This window comes from Clytia hemisphaerica, unplaced genomic scaffold (assembly GCF_902728285.1).
Source record: "Clytia hemisphaerica strain Z4C2 unplaced genomic scaffold, Clytia hemisphaerica genome assembly, whole genome shotgun sequence".
NCBI lineage: Eukaryota > Metazoa > Cnidaria > Hydrozoa > Leptothecata > Clytiidae > Clytia > Clytia hemisphaerica.
Genome location: NW_027103245.1, coordinates 93,912 through 99,911, shown reverse-complemented (window position 1 = coordinate 99,911; position 6,000 = coordinate 93,912). Strand labels below are relative to the sequence as shown.

Genomic DNA, 6,000 nt, shown 5'->3' with positions numbered 1-6,000 from the left:
TTTGATTGAACAATTAAGCAAAAAACCTCAACATTTTTATAATGGCTGTATTTTCCAAAGTGGTGAAGCCTATAGGGTTTTTAATCTTAAATCTGCTGGAGAGAAATGTTTGACAGTCTTACCATTGATTTAGGAGCAAACTCTTCACATTAGAATAATTTTATCAGCTGTAGCACAGAAATTTAAAACAGTTAAAAGTACATCATAAATATCCATAATATCATGTTTTGATGATAACTGTCAAGATTTGTTCATGGACACATATTTCGATATTTTACAAGTCATTTTCATTTCCAGCAATTTCTAAAATCCTTTTTACAATCATATGTTTCCTCAATAGTTACTTTATCCTGGCCATCAAATGCATATTTATAACAGCAAGCAACCATACCAGAGCCCACATATTTTCGAGCAGCCAAGTCAAGATTTCAAGAACAACGACAAACAATCAGTTCTCTTTTCCACTGAATAAGAGGAGGGATAAATTCTTCCAGATTATCCATAACTTGAATATGTTCATGTTCGTCCCCATTTCAAAGCATGCAAAACGGCCAAGTTCATGTTCTTGCTCACTCTCTTATAGTTATATTCGCTGCTTTGCAAAAAAGGTTTTTTCACCACGTATGCAGGTCATTTTTCAGCTTTCCTTTTCTGGAAATGACACAACAACTCTGTTGAGTCTGTCTTGTTAATGAAACCAGATGAAACAATAAAAATTTCCATCTTCTTTCTTCTGTTCTTTCTCTTTGCTACAGTTTCAGCTTCTTTCCGTTCTTTTCAACCAACATCTTACACCTCTTCAACTTTTTCAAAACATTCAACGTTTCATTTTTATTTCTCACAAAAAAGTAAACATTCGAAATTGGAAAGATTCGAAGGTTCGAAAGTGTCTGTTTTTTCAATGCTCGAATCAATGCAGCGACTTCTTAAAAGGGGGCACCTTGAGAGCAGAGAGAGAGTTTGAGTTTTTTGAACGCTTCGACCGCGCGCTGGTTTTCCGAACCAATCAGCTTTCTGATATTTGAACGCTTCGACCGCGCTCTGGTTTTCCGAACCAATCAGCTTTCTGATATGGAGCGGGAGTAAAGAAGCTAAAAATGTACGGGAACGACGGAATATCTTTTATGGAAGTTGCCCTGACTCGGAAATTTTCGGCGCCGTAGAGTGGTTCTTTTTCTCGACGAAGCCATCCTAAGTACAATCTACCAAACCGATATTGTAACGCCTCTTACCTTGACGAAAACAACCGGGATCTGAATACTTAACCCACATTTAACAGATGGGAACTAAATTTTCGTTTTCGTCTTGCGCTCCCCTGGGTATATAGAATTTAAAGGTACATGCACACTATAGCAAAACTGCTTCGCTCATGTATATTCGCTTCGCAACAAGTCTTCAATTTTTCAGTGGAAATTCTAATTCGCTTTTTTCACTTGATTTTAGTCAAATATGAAGTATAGTCCACATCTGGTTGATTATTTTTCTCTTTATTCCCAATATTGTTATCATGTATATTACTCGATAGAAAATTAAAATTAAAATTAAATTAACAACTAAAATGTTCTGAAAGGGTATAAGAAAGGGTAATTGCAGGTTTCCAATCCAATGGGTTTAAATAAATGCATCAGATTACAAGCCGTATATATATAAAAGTTGCGAAGCGATCGAGGCAGGTCACTCGATTCGCAAGTTGCAAGCAAAATATTCATAGGGTCGTGGAGGGTGTCTATCCAAAAAATCCTGCATTACTAAAAGTTGGGGAAAAGTTGACAAAAACAACGACAAATTTCATAAGGAACGGCATGCAGAAAAAAACTAAAAAAAAAACACGGTAAAAACAGCTAAAATTCCATATTGTGACCCGGAAAAGCCTAAATTTTAGGTATAATTGTGTTAATAGGGAAATCATGAAAACACTAAAATGTGGGTTTTCCACGATGTAAGTCCCTAATAAGTGTCCGTTTCGCTCCCACCATAAAAGGGCCCGCCAAAAACCGCGGGCGGCACATTATCCCGCAAACCTAGTGCCCTCTGCTCCCCGGGAATTTATAATGGATTTACAAAGAAAAATGTTATCCACGGTGAAATTATAAAAGCTACCGGGTCACTGAAACAGGCGTGCATTCTTTGCTTTTTTTCTAAGAACAATTGATTGAGTGTATAAATACAGTAATGCAGAAATGGCATCTGTTCGACTCGAGAAGTGTCACTCTTATTAAATATTTGACATCTAGTCCTTTCGATACGGAAAGGCAAATATATTTTTGACATCTTTTTACTTAAGGAAAGAAATTTTAGTGTATTTCTTGGAAATTTTCCAATAAAGTGCAGCCAGAACATTCTTTTGGGAAAGTCGTTAATCGTAAAAGCTAATTTCAATTCTCATTAATCTCATTTGTTAAATTAATCGTTGGAGCAGTTTGGTAACAAGGACTGAATGAATGATTGAATAGGTTTTAAGCAATGTGGAGTAGTGGTATATTTACATAATATAATAATCGATAACGCCAATACAAAAATATTAATATAGCATATATTGATGATTTCTTCGTAAAAAAAAACTTTTAGGTCTCGGTAGTCTTTCGTAACGATGGGAAGAAAGTTTCTGAAATAAAAAAATAGAAAAAAACAACAACCTAAATATAATGAGTTCTTGAAAATAAACGACTGACAAAAAAGTGGAGTGACAACGATTCATTTGGTATTTCCTCATATTATAATGAGCAATGATTATAATATTTCAGATGGATTTTTGTAGGGGTGGGGGCAAAATTTTGTAAGCCAGTGCTAATATTCCCAAAATAACGGATTTAATAGTTTCTTACCGCTGTTTCTCTTCTTTGCCGTGTCTAATTACTAACGGGTTTGAATTACGAATCCAATACGATTTTCCAACAGATGAAAGCATCCAATACTCGATAGCGTCAACTGAAATGTAAATTGGGTAAGTCTTTAATACCTTAAGGGAACTAATTTTTGCGGTGCGAGGGTTCTAATTTGGCGTATTTTGCGGGACTAATTTTCGCGGTAGACACCCTCTTTTTGCCGAAAATTAATTCCCGCGAAAGTCACCTTCAGGTAGTAGGATCAAACCAGTGAGGTTTTTCTTCACGGTTGTGAAGCGTAGGCGGTTGGATATTGATATTATCTCAACATAAGGAAAGTTTTTTTATGGAATTTCATTTTTATACTTGCATTAACACCCTAATAAAAGAAACATGTTTTAGGCTTTTAATTGTTTGTATTAAAAGAAAGTATTAAACATTTCAAGATATTTAATAATACAACCCAATTTTCGTAGCGTGTAAAAGTGACCGATTTTCAATACTGTCCTTTCTCATCACCATTTTGATTGTTACATCACACTAAACGAAAAATCATGGAAAAGTGATCCAAGTTATCATTAATTATTAATCATAAGAGATCCAAAAATATACGATGAACTATCACTACCTTCATAAAGTAAACTCTGTAATCCATATACGCTTCAAAAGTATTGAATTGTACAAAAAGTTCAAAAACATGAGTGCTCTTAAGTACTTAAACGCACGTTCCGCAATGAAATAGGTTTCTTTCAGTTTTATGCAAAATTATTGTGGATCTTTTTTTTGCCTATATGTATAGGTATATAATATTACACATACCTGTGTAAACCTTGCACAGGAGACTATATAATAAAGCTATTTCTATAACTGTGTAAACCTTGCACAGCAGACTATATAATAAAGCTATTTCTATAACTGTGTAAACCTTGCACAGCAGACTATATAATAAAGCTATTTCTATAACTGTGTAAACCTTGCACAGCAGACTATATAATAAAGCTTTTCTATAACTGTGTAAACCTTGCACAGCAGACTATATAATAATAACAATAAGAATACTAAAACTACTTCTTTACCTGTGTAAACCTTGCACAGGAGACAATAAAATATGCAATTTGTAAAAAGTATTGTTAAACTCCCCCTGAAAGGATACTAAACTGTTTAACCAACAAGAAGAAAAGTTCAAAGAGAAGACTTAAGATAGTGATTTTAAAACACCCCTGTCTCACAACCCCAGTGGAAGTGGAAGTGGAAGTGGAAGGTTTTTCCACTATTTCTCCAAGTTAAACATTCTAGTGAGATGCATTTTCTTAGATTGGGGGTGAAATAATAAAACTTTCCCAGTGGAGCTGAAACTGTATGGTATTTTTCCCATTGTGAACAACATTTTGGCTAGATTTTTCAGTGGGGTGGGTTTCCCAACCGGTTTGTGAAACAGGGGTCTTTGGAATAATAGTGGTAAAGATAATGTTTTAAAGCAGTACATATGAAATAAAACGCAATTTAGTAGAGAAATTCTAACGCACGTTCCGCAATAAGGAATTGTAACTTTCAATCTTGAAAAATTGAATAAAAGATCAGTCGATTTGAAATTCATAACACTACTACCTAAATAAACACTATCAAAAACACATAACACTACCTAAATAAAAATTCTCAAAAACGCACACCACACGACCCCTCACCAGTAACTGAGATGTTGAAAACTTTTTCAGCAGTTACTGGATATGGTTTGTTGAAAAAGTTCTTTGGTCGTGGGTCTCGCCATTTATTCAAAAATCCAGCCTTGTCCTTAAATCCGTTCGCCTTAAAAAATCGGTATGATCTTATCGATGTTGGCCCTCCCTTCTCCTCTCTCATTTTTTTGTATCGTGTATATGTTATTGCGTTCTTTTTGTCTTTTTTCTCTTTTTTTTTTGACTTTTCTAGTTGTTTTTCTCCAATTGTTCTATCTGTTGTCTTTGCCTTTCTATCTCTTCATCTTTCTCTGCCTCAATCTCTGCACTCAGCGAGTCGTCACTCATTGGTGGGTCTGATAATTCATTACTCATTCTGATATTGATTTATTATCTTAAACAAACAAAAAATTCAATCTGGATAATACAGTGCGTCTATAATAAATGTATTTAAAGTTTGGCATATCAATAGTCACATCCATTCTATAAACAATTTCTTAAATTTGATACGTATTTCAATATCAATTTTTATGGACACACTGTGTGAGACCCCCCTTCCAAAGCGAACCCTCAATTCATGCAATCATATAAATTTTTATTGAGTTTCACGCAATAACCTGATTTTTCAGAAATTGGAAAGTTTTTCTGGAAAGATCAGGGAAATTGGCAAATCGGGAGAACTGCACACAATCAGAGGAAAAGAGGGGAAATTCATGTATTCATGCACAAAATATGAATGTTTATGTGAACCGCTGGGGGCCCCTGTATCGAATTCTTTCTTGGTTTATCCTATCTAAAGAGAGATAATAGCATGCATTTCGATCTCAAATACTTTACTAACAATAATTATCTTTCTTTGGATAGCCTTGGCTTTTAGTTTGCATTTCCAATTTGGAAAATTGGAATGCGTAACAGGGTACACCACGTGAAGGATAAGCCATAGGATTTTGTACCCCACCTTAAATTGTAACATCTGGTCTCCTAAACTATTTGTTCGCTAAAGTTTTAGAGAGATTAATATAAAAAAACTTAAGGACATGTTTTTTTTGACTGTACCAAAATCAGGTTTTCGAAAATCGTGAAAATCGCTTTTTTTTAGTTATTTCGTTAAGTTCCATAAAAGCTATGAAGATTGGACAAAAAAATATCATCAGGGCTACTAATCTATTTTCTTATTTTTGAATAACGATAAGAAAGGGTTCAGCTGTCTCTGTTAGTGCCAATTTGAACTGGGTTAGTTGAAAATCGGCATTTTGGTACAGTAAAAAAAACATGTCCTTAAAGAAGAACGCAAATCTCGTGGCTAATCATATAAAATATACATTTAAAATGTTGTTGAGAAATTTAATATATCTAAAATTATCTTGAAAAGGATAGAAGTAGTAGTAGAGACCAGAAGGTACTTTTAAGGTACAAGGCTGTTTCACTGCGTCAGGCTACATTAGAAACATGGTTTACACCCTTACTGCAACAAACAACTGTCAGCATGTTACAAGGGT

At 34.4% G+C, this 6,000-nt stretch overlaps 1 long non-coding RNA gene across 2 annotated transcripts; it reads right to left on the bottom strand.

Annotated features, from left to right (window-relative positions):
- Window positions 1-2,454: 2,454 nt before the first annotated feature.
- Window positions 2,455-3,823, bottom strand: LOC136810108 (uncharacterized). 2 transcript variants are annotated; one of them, XR_010847069.1, is made up of 3 exons: window positions 3,454-3,823; window positions 2,826-3,365; window positions 2,455-2,605 (listed from the first exon to the last, which is right to left on the bottom strand). It is a non-coding gene; the product is annotated as an uncharacterized lncRNA (long non-coding RNA). The 2 variants fall into 2 exon arrangements; XR_010847066.1 differs by lacking the exon at window positions 3,454-3,823 and having other exon boundaries at window positions 2,826-3,401.
- Window positions 3,824-6,000: the final 2,177 nt, after the last annotated feature.